Genomic DNA, 13,533 nt, shown 5'->3' with positions numbered 1-13,533 from the left:
TAAATAAGATGTCTTTCCCCTATATCCTCTTGCAGTGCCCCCCAAGATTTAAAATACACTGAAGGAACTGGGTTTTATAAATGACTTGCTAATTCAAGGCTGCTTCTGTTGGAGCCGTCATGGGCCTCTCCTGAGATAGACTTGCAAGTTGTGAAGGACCTGGGGGGATGTCCATGCCAGCTTACCCACCTCTGCCCCTAAGAGCCAGGCTCTGGGACTCAATCCTTCCTTTGGTGGACAGCCCTCTCCACTGCTAGACAGCTGCCTTGTCAGAAAAGTCTTTGAATTGTATCCCCAAGTAACTTCGACCCAGTGGTCTGAGTTCTGCTCTCCAGGGAATGACAGAATAAATGAAGTCATCCTTTGACCTATCAGTTCCTTGAAACATCGGTTTGGTTGTACCCACTCTTCAGTTTTTCTTGTCCCTGTCCCTCAGACATTTCTCACGTGGCATATTTCCAGCCACTTTCCCGTCCTGCTTGCTCCCTTTGGCATGCTCTCTAGTTCATTCATGTCCAATGTAAATGTGTCATGCAGTAGTCCAGGTGTGGCATGAGGGTTCCATCCGTCCTTTCTTGGCAGCCACACTACCCCGTTGGCTCATCCGCGCCCCAGAAGGCCTTTAGTGTGAACTATTGTGGATCTCAAGTGGGAAGAACATACTGCACAGATGGAACCAAGTATTAGTGATGATTAAGAAAAATAATAGTGATGTCTGTGGACATTCTGTCCTTCATTTCTCTGTGCACACCTGCTGCCACACCCAGGGTAGTTGAGGAGAGGCATTGATTGCACTCAGACTATGTGTTAGACGATGTCTCAAGACGTTCTACATTCACTACCTGTTTAACTTTCTGAACAGCCATATTCATAGCTATTATTGAACTCTGTGTTACACTGAGGAGACAGAGATTGGGAGAGATTAGCTAACACGCCTAAGATCACATACCTTGTAATTGGTGGAGCAGGAATATGAGTCTATGTTTGCCTCCAAATCCCATGTTTGATAAGGTGCATTCTCAGGAGCTACAGAGAGGTTAAGCTTAGCTAGCCAAGGCTCCTGTTTTCATTATCTCTGAAAAACATGGACAAGAAGGTATTTTAAAGGAGTTACGCTATCTTCTTCCTATCCTTCGAAGAAAGAAAGGATCCGAATTACTGTGTTTCTACTCTGCACCAGCTGTGCTGTATCTGTTTATCTCATTTAGTCTTCAGAACAGTTCTGTGAGGAGAGCACTATTGTCATGACCATTTAATAGGTGAGAAAACCATGACTCAGAGGAGATGAGGCTAGGTCTTTGTCACACAGCTACTTGCATTTAGAGCCAACATGCTTTCTGCCCCATTATGCCACTTCTCAAAGAGGGTTTTCAACTCAACCCGAAGTGCCTCCCTCCCACAGGGTCTCTGGCTAGACTGTTACCCACCATGATAGTCTCCCCTCTCCTGTGCAGCATTTCCCAAAGCAGTGATTTCCCAAATTACATAAGTAGAAACGAAAAGAACCCTCACCAAATTAGATGAGTGTTCATTCATTATTAAAGGCTTTCTATATGCATAGCTTTGGACCAAGGATCTGCTATGGAAGTATGGTAGGAAGCTGGCTGAAGTTACTAGAGCTCAGCTCAGATGGAGCCCATCATGCTCCCTTGCTCTCCCATGGTATATGACCCCATCCATGAATTGATGGGAAGTGCAGTGGCTGCTGTCAAGACCTGATCATTTAGTGATGCTCACCTGAGGGCCACAGACCCATCAGCCTTCAGGCGGAATTTGTTTACTTGCCAAATCATAGGTCCAGAAACTTAGAGACCACCAGTAGGAATCTTGCCAAATCACATTACTATTCTTTGCATTTGCAAAGAATGTACGTGTTCATAGAATATTTATTACTTACATTATTCCATTTGTTCGTCCCAACCAACTAGTAATGTAGGCCAGCAAGGGTTCATTGCTCTGTTTTGCAAATAAGGAATCAGAAACAGAGAGACTGAGACTCGCTCATAGCCTCTCAGTCTCTAAGAGGCAGAGCCCAAACAGTCTCTTCAAGCTGCAAATTCTATACATGTCCTCTGCTGTCTCTTTTCTTGTCACTCCTCTCTTGCACTGTCTGCCAGACTGCATGTACATCTTTGCCCTTGCCATTGACCTGTTGGCTGTGAGCAGTCAAAAGCTCAGAAAGAACTGAGCTGTACCTAGCTGGAATTGCTCTTTTCTCAGGCTTCACTTCCCAAGCCATCTGGTCACCCTGCCTTTCCACAAACCAGATGCGATGGTTTGTAGGTTGTCATCAATCTTCATTGTCACCTGCAAGTCCAGTTGACCCTGCAACACTAAGCTGCTGTAAACATTCTTTTTCCCCAGGCAAGTACCTGTGTATAAATCTTAATGTCACACTAACCATTCGAAAAACTTACAACTTGGCTTGATTTCTCTGGGGTAGACAGTGAATTGAGAAATTGCTCTGGAAGCCAGGCCTTTCCTGTGGGTTGGCTCATTGAAGAACATCTGACCTAAAACTCGCGCTGCTTTGGCCCTGGGCAGAAGGAACAATGTCCATACCACCCAGCTCAGAGTCAAAGTCTGTTGACCACCACTCCCACCCCTGTCCCCATCTCTCCCCGGCAACCACTAATCTAGCCTCCCTGTCTAAAATGTCATCATTTCAAAAATGTTATATGAATGGCATCATATATAGTAACCTTTTGGAATTGGCTTTTTTTCTACTCAGCATAATTCCCCAGAGATTCATCCAAGTTGTGTTACAGGTTTTTGTTTTTATTATCTAAAAACATACATTAAAATTTTTTTATTTAGTTTTAATTTTTTAAAACTTTCAGTTAGGTTTTTTTGTTTTGTTTTGTTTTTAGTTAACTCAAATCTGTAGCCAGGGTTTCAGAAGCTAGCTGTCCCACTTCCTAGCCAGGGGACTTCTGGGTTGCTTAATCTTCCTGAGATTTCATGTCCTTACCTTTATTAGACCTTTATATTTGATTTTTGAAAGTTTCAAGGAGGAGAAGCATCCAAATTCTCTTCATTAATGGAGTTGTATTACATTGATGTGAGGCAATGTCCTCTTTAGCCACAGTAACTCCAAGTCCCAGTACTTCAAGGATTGGGATAAACAGAAGGCCTCGTGCATTATTTGGAAGGGAAAGACATTAGATTCAGTGGCCTACCTTTTCTGTGATTCCCTGTCATTCATATTGTCCAAGAGAAAGGATCTGATTGTGTTCGTTGGCCATTTCCAATACAGAAAAACTGTAATGGGCTCACACCAAACACCATGAAGGTGTCCTTTCTTGCGGGCCCTCTTGTAGATGCACTAGGAGCATCTATAGGAAGGGGAAGGCCCTGGAATCCAGGTCCCATGAGGAGCTAGGGGTGTGGGTGTTGGCGAGTGTATGTGGTGTGTAGACATGGACAAAAATGTCCCTATACTATAAACTTCTCTGTCTGCCCATCAGTCAGAAACAACCAAAGATGGAGATTGTCTTAAGAGGTGATGACCATGTCACTAGAGGTATTCAGGTTGAGGCTGATGGCCATAGAGCAGATATGGGACTATAAGCAGAGAATAAAACTGATTTCTGGTTTAGTCCTTTGTAGATGAAGGGCAGAATTTATTTTATACAACTTAGTGAAAAAATGGAAAGTCCCCATTTAGTCAGCGTTCTCACAGGGAACTACGGCTTTGGAAGTTTCTTAGGGCTTAATGGACCCCCATCGAGGACACTGTTTCACAAGGTGGTTATGAGGAGCAAGATTCAATGGCCGAGAACATCTTTGGCCAACTATAAAGCCTTATACAAATACTGGGAATTTCACAGTCACCTGACATAACATGAGTCCAGTCTCATCAAAGTAGCTTTTTGGTTTGGGAAGGAAATTTGTGTGTGTGTGTGTTCTAAATAAGAGAGCCTGGCTTTTCATAGCCAGGAAGGTTAAATATGAAAGTGAAAATATATAAGTAGATAGATGATAGATAGATAGATAGATAGATAGATAGATAGATAGATAGATAGATAGATAGACACACTTGTGTTTCTGAAAGGAGACAGTAGAGTTCAGTGCTGAGCTGGAAATAAGGTCCGGTTCCTGTGAGACGTCTGTGGGCTTGAGCTAGAGACTCAGATGATAGCCTCTGGGTTTCTTATGATAAGAGTAGGAACAAAGGTCAGTCATCAGGCACATCGAGGAAACTGGGCTATGATAGATATCTAAAACAAACAAATTCGTTGAAAGCTTACAAGTCCTATCACCTTCCTCAGACTCTACATTTCAGACTCAGAGAGGAACTAAACTACCTCTTGGTGTATTTAACAATGTCTTCCCTTTTCAGCTTTCAAAATAAGACTTTCTTTTAGGTCAGGTCCGGACTGGGGAAATGGGAGGACCAACCATTGGGGATGAGTCCGTCCCTCGTGAACACTATAAAAGCTTGTTCCACTGGGCAGTGATCCTCCTCACCTCGGTAATGAGTAACTCCTGGCTGCCACTGAGCCCGCACTGAAGTGAGGCCTTCAGGAGCACAGAGGGAGACTTACGTGTTCCTCTGCTTCCCAGTCTGTGAGCAGCCTGGCTCTGCCTGGCAGCCCTGGGCACGGATACTTTAGAGACACCAGAGACCAGATCACAGATCCTTAATGTTCCATGGTGAATTCTACTGTCTTGATTTTGTGGGTCTAGGACAGGAATAGTTGCATAGCCCCAAGCCCCAAGTCCTGAGTGCCCCTTCCTCTCCTGTGCTCCCTTCCATCCCAGGATTTGCTGTATTTTCTTGTCTTTTTGTGATTTTTCTGTCAGCTTCACCAAAACACGAGCTCCTTCAGGACAGGGACTATGTCTTTTTTCTTGGTATCCCCTGCCTTTAGCTGAAGGCCTAGTTCACAATAGATGGCTTATAAATGTTTATTGACTGAACACAGAAGAAACAGAATGCATCCATAGGAAGATGAGCAGCATCTGTAGGAAGGGGAAGGCCCTGGAATCCAGGTCCCATGAGGAGCTAGGGGTGTGGGTGTGTGCGAGTGTATGTGGTGTGTAGACATGGACAAAAATGTCTCCGTCCTAATTCCTAGAACCTGTGAGTATATTATGCTACGTGCCAAGAGGAAATCCTAGGTGGGATTAGGGTGTTTAATCTGCTGACCTTAAAACAGGGAGACTATTGTGAATTTTCCAGGTAGTCCATGCCATCACAGGGTTCTTATGAGAGGGAGGCAGAAGGGTCAGAGTCCGAGAAGCAGACATGACAGAAGCAGAGGTTGGAGTGCCATGGCCACAAGCTGAGGAATGCAGGCAGCCTCCAGAAGTTGGAAAAGGCCAAGAATGGACTACGCCCCAGAGCCTCCAGAAGGACGGGGCCTCTGCCAACACCTTCATTGAGCCCTGTGAGGCCCATTCCAGCTGTCTGACCTGCAAAACTGTGAGATAATAAATTTGTTGTTTTAAGCCACTAAATTTGTGGTAATTTGTTACAGCAGCAATTAGAAACCAATATAGAGACTAAGCTTGGAAGGGCACCTCAGAAAAGAGCCTAACAGCATGAACCTGGAATAGGAAATGGCCATGTGGGAGTAGCCCAGTCAGCCCCCACAGAGCAGGCAGTGGAATCACCCTAGATGAAAATTAGTTGACAGAAGTCAGAATTGGTAACAGCTCCGTATGGGCAGCATCCAGCCTCCCAAAGAGTCAGCGCCTCTATAACTGTAGTAACTTGGGAGAAACCATAGCAGAGCGTAGTGTGGAAGGGTCCTTTGGTCAGGCCTGGGTTGGAGTTCTCTGCCACCTATGGCTACAATCTGAGGCAAGTTGGGTAACCTCTCTAAGCCACAGTTTTCTCACCTGAAAACTGGGAATAAATCTGTTTCTTAACTAGGAGGGTTGTGCTGGGACGCCCGGGTGGCTCAGTCGGTTAAGCATCTGCCTTCGACTCAGGTCATGATCCCAGGGTCCTGGGATGAGTCCCATGTGGGCTCCTTGCTCAGCGGGGAGTCTCCTTCTCCCTTTGCCTGCCACTCCCCGTTTGTGTGTCGCTCTCTCTCTCTTTCTCTGTCTCTATCAAATAAATAAAAAATCTTTAAAAAACTAGGAGGATTGTGATAAGGTCAGTAACACATGTAGCGTGCTTAACATAATGCCTGTCATATAGTAAACAGTAATTGCTTTCTATTACTGCAAATACACAATCTTAGGAGCCTCTGTAATAGCATTGCTTGAGGAATCCCTGTAATCCACACTCACTCAATCATATGTAGAGTCTGTGGGGAGTTCTGGGAACTAAAGTCAGAGAAGAACAACCAGGTTTAAAAGACCCTAAATCGGGTCATATTAAAAAGAATGTCCAGATGAATGGAGAGTTTTGATACGAAGCTATTCGAAATATTGTCAGGAGAGGTTACATAATTTGTGGGATCCAATGCCAAATGAAAGAATGGCACCCCTGGTTCCAAAGATGATTAAGAATTTCAGTCGGGACGCCTGGGTGGCTCAGTGGGTTAAGCGGCCAACTCTCGATTTTGGCTCAGGTCATGGTCTCACAGTCGTGGGATCGAGCCCTGTGTCAGGCTCTGTGCTCAGTTCAGAGTCTGCTTCAGTTTCTTTCTCTCTCCTTCTGCCCCTCCCCACCTGTGCTTGCTCTCTCTTGTCTCTCTCTCTCTCAAATAAATAAATAAAATCTTAAAAAAAAAAAAAAAAGAATTTCAAAATGATGACAGCAGAGCTTTAAACCAAGCGTGGGAACCTTCTGAGCACAGGGCCCCATTGCATAGTGCACACGCCCACAAAGCTGGCCCCAAATATTCTCATGTAACAAGTGATAGACTCGGGGTGCCTGGGTGGCTCAGTCGGTTGGGTGTCTGCCTTCGGCTCAGGTCATGATCCCAGGATCCTGGGATCGAGCCCCACATGGGGCTCCCTGCTCCATGGGAAGCCTGCTTCTCCCGCTCCCACTCCCCCTGCTTGTGTTCCCTCTCTCGCTGTGCCTCTCTCTGTCAAATAAATAAAATCTTTAAAAAAAAAAAAAAGAACAAGTGATAGACTCACTTTGGGAAGCAGGGGTGACCTTGGCAGCGAGGAAGCTCGAGGCCTTGAAAGATGGTAAGGGTGGGGACCCTGAGCAGAACGAAGAGCACGTCGGAAGATGGTGAGAAGGAGAAACGGAATGAGACAGGAGCCAGTGCAGTGGCAAGGGGAAGGCTGTTGTCTTTGGACCAGCAGAGCATCTCCGCAGCACACTGTGTGGTGCCCAGGAGAATCACCGCCATCCCACCCGCTCCCAGAACTGCGAACAGAACATCTAACAGACGGGCTCCTCTGACTCTGCGGAACAGTCTGGAAGGCTTTACAGCCTCCACGTGGTACCTCCCTGGAATCTGACAGGCCACAGTGGCTTCCTGCTCTTCAAAGAAGGAATGAAGCCATTGTGGGAAGATGACGCAAACAAAAATGGTGGCAAGTGGGTTATTTGGCTGTGGAAGGGTTCGGCATCCTGTTGCTGGGAGAATCCCATCCTGGCCATGTTGAGGCAACAGTACCCAGTGGGAAGGAAATCAGTGGGCCTGTGGTCTGTGTGGTGTCAGGAGCGTATTATTTCACTATAGAATACGACTGGCAGAGACCTAGCAACCACAGCCCGAATGTGGATGGCCATGTGTTTGTCTGAAATGGACGGGAGGTCTCCAGCCCGTCCTTCCCTCTGCTCACTGAAGGGACGTCCCTTGGCTGCATGGTCCCCCTTAGCACCCTCCCCTGGGGGACTGATTCTGCTAGATGCCCTCTGGCATCTCTGACTTTATAAAGCAGAAAAATGGACAATGTGACTTAGTAATAGACCAATGGTGTGTGTGTGTGTGTGTGTGTGTGTGTGTTTTAAATATTTTATTTATTTATTTGACAAAGAGAGAGACACAGCGAGAGAGGGAACACCAGTAGGGGGAGTGGGAGCAGGAGAAGCAGGCTTCCCGCTGAGCAGGGAGCCCGATGCGGGGCTCAATCCCAGGACCCTGGGATCATGACCTGAGCAGAAGGCAGATGCTTAATGACTGAGCCACCCAGGCGCCCCAGCCAATGGTGTGTTTTAATGGAGTTTTCCAGAGGGGTGTCAGCTTCTCGTTTTGCTGTGCACTGTCCAGATGCCTCTTGAGCCTTCTGGTATGCTCTCCTCATGCTGTGTGAAAGGCATTGTGACCGTGTGTACAAGTCAGAGCTGTCGCCTGAGAGCTATGTCAGTATTAGGAATGACAGTGCATCCAGGAAAAGCTTTCTGTTGGAGAGTCCTGGAATAGCTGTAAATGCTCTCTTCCAGCCTTGCCATTAAATTATTGGGACATTTTGTTTCTTTCTCTTCCCTCTCCCCCCAAACCCCCACTTTCTGAAAATGTGTTACTGATTTTGTGTACTCCTGCCTCGTGCCCTGCATTTCCCTCCTATGGCAGGCACTCTCCTTTTTGGGCACTGCCACATGTCAAATGAATTTTAATCCAGTGGGTCACACAGGTTTCACTGGGGTGGCTTGGAAGGGATGCCTGGTAATTTAAGCTGTAGCAGAATCCATTCTGATTAAGAGCTGGATTATAATACAGGTTCTAAGTGCAGGATTTGGAGTGGAGGGCAACGACTGTAATTTTCCCAGATGCACACTTGTCAAGCCTAGTCCGGTGGTTCTTACACGTCCTTTTATTGAGGAAGGAAAGTGGAATGCTGGGTGTTGTCAGGCATTAAAACTGGTAAATTCGTGGTCCTGAAACTGGGACATCTGAAGAAAAAGTGACCTTGATGAATGTCCTCATTTGCATGGCTCTGCTTGTCTGCAGTGGTTGGAAAAACCTGCTTTCAGTCCTCATCGCTTGGTATGTGCGTTAGCAAACGTGTGCTGACCCACGATGCCCAGATAGAAACCTCTTGAAGGCTGATGCTTTCAAATGCTTTAAAAATGACCCGTTACTCATCAGTAAGTAAGTTCTACAGCCATCCCTGAGTAGCACTGTCTTTTTTCACTCTTGTGAGCAAAGATTGCGGTACCTTAAATTACAGTCTTTCTTTAATACATACCCTAGAAGGATCCTTAGCCCCCAGTCTCAGAGAAATCATATGAGAGTAACAGGCATTTCTTTATTGTGTTTATATTACTCTCTTCTTACTTTCCAACTTCTGAACATCTTTTAATTACTGCTGTTTGGTGATGCTTTATTACTAAAAGCACAGGAGCCCAAAAGAGGTACTTACATTACAGGGAAAGTTAGATTGGATAGGAAGATCTAGTAGTGATTTAAATTTCAGGAATAAGAAGAATGAATTCTGGTGCCCAATTATGAGGGGCTCAGACAAATATAGGAGCAGCATTGGCTAAAATGGGGAGAAATGGCTGCCTCCTAAGATTGTTTAGATCCAGAGAGGTCTTCGCTTTTGCCTAAACTCAGATTTGCCATGAAAATTCCAAAGAGAGCAAACATTTGGATTTATCCTCTTACGATGTATGTGGGGATGGGTACATATGTGTAAAATGTGTTCATGACTGAGGGTCTCCTCAAGCTGGGTGGCTAGGTATATTGTCCGTATTTTTGCTTTTTTGTTTTTTGCCTAATTTTTTCCAAGACTTTTGAATATCTTATGTTTCCTAGAGTGCTCCTGTGTCCCCTTCCTCTTTGTCATTGCAGTAGCTGAAAGTTATCTTTTCCTATCCAAAATATGCTGATGATGCTGGTTAGAACAAAAGGTTATCCCTGTGGGGCAGCATCTTACCCCAGCATTCTCCCAGATAGCCTGCTAACAGCTTTACGTGGGAGATTGACTAGTCAGTTTATCCAAACCACCTATTTTTTCCAAACTAGCTTAAGCAGTCTTTTCATTTGTTTTGATTCCATGGGCGTCCGGTATGCTAAGACATAACACAGCTATGGTTATGGTATCACCTATTCCAGAGACAGAAAGAAAAAAGATCTGCTGGGGGATGGGGAGTCCGTCTTCACTTCGCACAGTCAGGGCTTTTTTCCCATGACCCCTTTGCTGGGTTTTCCATTTGCAGTTGGCCCCTACTCTCTTCTGGTGCTCTTCTCTTTTCATCCTTCTGTTCGTGTATGCACAGGTGCGTGTGTGTGTGTGCGCGTGCATGCATGCGTGTCTGCTTTTTCCCTGTGACACTGGTCATCATTTTCTGCCCACAGAGAAGCTTGTGGTCCAAGATGCTCCAAGAATGAATTTTCAAGTATTTTTCCAGTGGAGAGGGAGCTGTGATGAGTGATTGTCTTTCAGAGCAATTGTCTGTTGCAGTGATAAATGGAAATATCAGGGGGGAAGACGGGATAGACTTGACCCCAAGAGGACTAGAACGAAAGGGGGAAAACTACAGAAAAAACGTGAGGGAACAAACTGATGGTTGCCAGAGAAGAGGGCTTTGGAGGAGGGGCAAAATGGGTGAAGGGCAGTGGGAGATACAGGCTTCCAGTTATGGAATGAATACGTCATGGGAATAAAAGGCACAGCATGAGGAATATAGTCAATGATATTGTAGGAACATGATAAGGTGACAGGTGGTAGCTACACTTGTGAACATAGCATAATGTATACACTTGTCAAATCACTGTGTTATACACCTGAAACTAACGTACAATTGTGTGGCAACTAAAGCAAACAAACACGAGGGAGAACTTTGTAATAAGTCAACCCAAGACACTTTGGCACTTCTGTTCCCAGAGATGTTCAAGCAAGAGTGCGGGCAGCCACTTTGCAGTTACTTTATACTAGAGGGCAGAGAGCTCCTTGTCACTAAAAGTGTTTAGAAGGTGAGAAATGAAAAATTATACTAAATGACTTCTAAAATTACTTCCAGTTAGGAAACTAGATTATTCTATCAAATATTTTAAGAGAGGAGATTTTTAAGAGCCCTCTAACTTTTCTCAACAATTTAATGTGATTTTTGTGTCTAGGGCTTTAGGGAGTAGGGGAGCTGGAGAAAAATGGGGAATGACTGATAATGGGTAGGGGATTTCTTTGGGGGATGATAAAAATGTTCTAAAATTGACTATGGTGGTAGCTGAACACTTCTGTGTATATACTGAAAACCACTGAGTTGTATGCTTTAAATGGGTGAATGGGATGGTATGTAAATCCTAGCAATAAAGTTCTTATTTTAAAAAAAAAGCAAGAAAATGGAAAGCAAAGTTTTAGGACAGGCAACAAGAGGAACCGGGAAAGAGTGGGAAAGAGAGCAGGTATGAGACAAGGAAGCTGGACTTTATGGATTGTGGCTTGGTGAGCAGAACGCAGTATCTGAGATTGGTGGAGTGAACGGCTGAGCAGTTCATCCTTAAGTCTACCCAGACTTGATGGATATTGGAAGATGGTGCTTGAAAGCATCATTAGGGAGCAGAAGGAATAGTATCAACTGGTGACCACTGTAACTAACTAGCACATCCCCTGGCTTTCTGAATGCCTGATTGCACAGAGAGGGAAGAAACCCCAATGATTATGAAAATTAAATGTTATGGAAGTGAGATCTCAATGTAGATTAAATTTGATTTAGAGGAATACTGAAATGAAGCTGGCTGAAGAGGGGAAAATTTTAATGCAATTTTTTAACAATATAGAACACACACACACACTTAGACACGCACATACAACATACTTCTTTCCTACCATCACAGCGTTCAATATATTTTCCCAATTTTTTAAAAAAGATTTTATTTATTTATTTGAGAGAGAGAAAGACAGAGATAGTGAAGAGAGCATGAGCAGGGAGGAGAGGGAGAAGCAGGGTCCCCACTGAGCAGGGAGCCCAAAACAGGGCTTGATCCCAGAACTCTGGGATCATGACCTGAGTCGAAGGCAGACAGATGTTTAACTGACTGAGCCACCAAGGTGGCTATATTTTTTTTTCCCTATTGTAATCATTCCACTCATATACAGTTTTTCTGTTTGTGCATTTTCATGATTACATAATATTCCATTAACTGGCCATTGTGTGATTTATTATTTCCTAGCTGTTGGGTGGCTCAGTTCTTTCCAATGTTTAATTATTATAAAAGCAATGCTCTAGTTATTTTTGCATACACAGCTTCTCTTTACTCTTGAAATACTTTATTGAAAAATTAGAACTCATTTAGTTGCAAATTATATAGCTCATTGGAGCAGCCTTAGTCAAAGAAGTTTTATTTATTTATTTATTTATTTAAAAGATTTTATTTATTTATTTGAGAGAGAGAGCACATGAGAGGGGGGAGGGTCAGAGGAAGAAGCAGACTCCCTGCCGAGCAGGGAGCCCGATGCGGGACTCGATCCCGGGACTCCAGGATCATGACCTGAGCCGAAGGCAGTCACCCAACCGACTGAGCCACCCAGGCGCCCAAAGAAGTTTTATTGATAAACATATAGATACAAAATGCAAGGCACACGTAGGAATTGGAAAGTTATCCAGAACTCCTCATTTTCCCTCTCTGGTCTCTTGTTTTCTTTAGATTGCCTTTCCCTGCCTGCTCCTGGTTTCCTTATAGCTTTGACTCATACAGGACTTTGACTTGCCTTGGAGCCAGAGACACCAGGTCTCTGTCAGAAGAGTCCAGAGCCAACTATTATCCGGTCAAAATTTTTGTATCTCTTTTATCAAATTCCTAAGCAAGAATATGATTAGCTAGGCTCCCCAGACTTTGTGATTTGTGCTTTCCTCTGATTGGTGGAGAGGGTGGAGGAAAGGCTCTGACATCTGCCTAGATTTAAATCAAACCCTACCCCATACTAGCCATGTAGCCTTGGGTCCATTCCTTGGCTTCCCTGTGTCTCTGTTTGCCTGTCTGTATGTAACAGTGGCACCTACTGCATGAGGTTATTGGGAAGATGAAATAAAATATCCCTTGTCAAGGAATATAAGAAGTCCTCAATATGTGTTGGCTCTTAGTTTTTTTTTTAAGTTTTGTATTATGGAAAAATATGCATAACATAAAATTTACCATTTTAACCATTTTTAAGGGTACAATTCAGTGGCATTAAGTATATTCACACTGTTGTGTCACCATAACCACTATCCATCCTTAGATCTTTTTCATCATCCCAAACTGTGGCTCCTGTTTTTTAAATTATCATCACGATGATTATTTCAAATATGGCTTCCTGGGTTCACCTGTGGAAGGGCATGATGGGGACTCTTCCCAAAGAAAGGAACATGGTGGATAGGCACTCTAAGTTCCTACTGAAACCATCACACATTTGCAATTCTTTAAGAATTACAGAGCATGTACAGGCATTATTTTATGTAGTTCTCCTAAGGAAGGAATTCTTGAAGTAGGAAAGGGCTATAACCTTATGTTATAGGAGAGGACCCTGAGGGTCAGGAAATATGACTTGCCCAATATCTCCCATCTTGCCTGCAGAGTCAGGACTCAAAGTCAAGTCTTTTCACTCTAAGTTCACGCTTTTTTGCATGACAGCGCAGAGATGTGATTACTCAAGCCAAGCTTCCTACCCATTTGTTTATAGTTCCTATTACCTACTCTAGTTCAGACTCTGAGAAGGAAGAGAAGACTTCTCAAATTGGGACTT

At 44.3% G+C, this 13,533-nt stretch overlaps 1 pseudogene; it reads left to right on the top strand.

The window, feature by feature from the left end:
• The first annotated feature begins 3,483 nt into the window (after positions 1–3,483).
• LOC115945122 (eukaryotic translation initiation factor 4E type 2 pseudogene) lies at positions 3,484–12,168 on the top strand (annotated as a pseudogene).
• The last annotated feature ends 1,365 nt before the right edge of the window (positions 12,169–13,533 follow it).

The sequence above is a fragment of the Leptonychotes weddellii genome, chromosome 4, assembly GCF_054177405.1.
Source record: "Leptonychotes weddellii isolate Sample4059 chromosome 4, ASM5417740v2, whole genome shotgun sequence".
Lineage (NCBI taxonomy): Eukaryota > Metazoa > Chordata > Mammalia > Carnivora > Phocidae > Leptonychotes > Leptonychotes weddellii.
Note: the sequence above shows the minus strand (reverse complement) of the source record. Positions and strands in the feature narration are given on the sequence as shown.